Here is a 1,562-nt window from a genome sequence, read left to right as displayed (position 1 = left end):
GGCGGAGTCAATTATTTTAATGGGTTCAGAAGTAAACATACGAGCTAGTCAACAATTATATATACATAAAAGATAATTTTAACCTTATATAAATAGTATAAGTTTACGTCGAAGGGAATTCCAATGAACCCCTGATCTAAAGGTGGCTCTGCCCCCGATGTCACACACACTCGTACAAATATTAGTCACTAATATGTCCTTTGAGCTTCAACCCTTCATTCCAAGTCCATGAACTTCGTAGCTTGCTTTGGAGAGTGCAACGTTCAGATGAAGCTCGACTTGCATCACGCGAAATTCAAGTAAAGCAATGTCACGATACTGTCACTGGAAAAGCAAATCATGTTACAATTGTGAAGTATAATACTATCATTCTGACGATTCTTGGCCTATAATAAGAAATCATATCAAAATTAGTAAAACGAGGAAGTAAAAATTTATGTAAAACATAATTCAATCAAAGAAAATAAAAAGCAACAATAAATACCAATTTTGATTGATGTGGTCACATATTATCTTGTAAACTTTAATTCCCCTTTGAAATTATTGTCCAATCCTCTCTTTAAATTGATATCTTTTCTTTTTTGAAGGAAAAAAGTGTCAATAAATAATTGGTATATGTGGCATATTGCTAGTGGTATCATGGTATGTTTTTTCTTTCATATTAAAGCTTTCAAGAAAATGATATTTGCTTTGGCAACATCACCACAAAATTAAAAGGACATATAGTAAGATCGACAATGTCATGGTAAACTTTTTCACTTTTAATTTTTGTTTTCATTTGGTATCTGATGTTTATATTGATGATTAATTAACTTTGTGCATTGGTACAATTAAGATTTAGGGATTGTGGGTATCTGAAAGGTTTGAACACACACAATTGACGACCAAATCTGTACAGTTTCGACTGAAAACTAAACTTGGTTTACAACTGAGTGTTTTTTTAAGTCTTACATCAATTTTTATGTATTTTTTATGTAGTTATATCTAATCTACATCGAATTTAACGAGTGCTGAATCATCCCAAAATTGGCTTTAAGTCTGTCCCGTGTTTCTGTACGGGGTAAAACTAGTGAGAGCTAGGATACATGGCCTGATCCGGATAGGTAGACTGATGTGTAACACGGCACCAGCATAGGTCGGAGTCCTTTAGTGCAACATTAACAAATTGTGATTCGCCAAAGCTTAAGATTGTAAATTATAAATAGTCATCCTTACTCACTTGTAAAGGGATTGACTCTCTCACTCTATCAAACAATACAACACTTATCAAATGGTGTGAAAATTTAGATCATATCGATACATAAAATTTAAACTCATACTACTATCATTGTATTTTGAGGTGCGAAAAAACTGATCTGAACACCATAATTATTAAAAAAAAAATAAATGAATTCCAAACTTTACACTATATTGGCTAATACTAGTTGGAGTAGGTAAGAAACCATGTGTTGTGTAATAATCGTGTAGATTTAATTTGTTATCTCTTATCACATTAATTAGCTAATTAATTAGTGCCAACAATTAGCCAAAGTCATGTTTTCAAAATGACCGTTTTACAACAA

The sequence above is a fragment of the Capsicum annuum genome, chromosome 11, assembly GCF_002878395.1.
Source record: "Capsicum annuum cultivar UCD-10X-F1 chromosome 11, UCD10Xv1.1, whole genome shotgun sequence".
Lineage (NCBI taxonomy): Eukaryota > Viridiplantae > Streptophyta > Magnoliopsida > Solanales > Solanaceae > Capsicum > Capsicum annuum.
Note: the sequence above shows the minus strand (reverse complement) of the source record.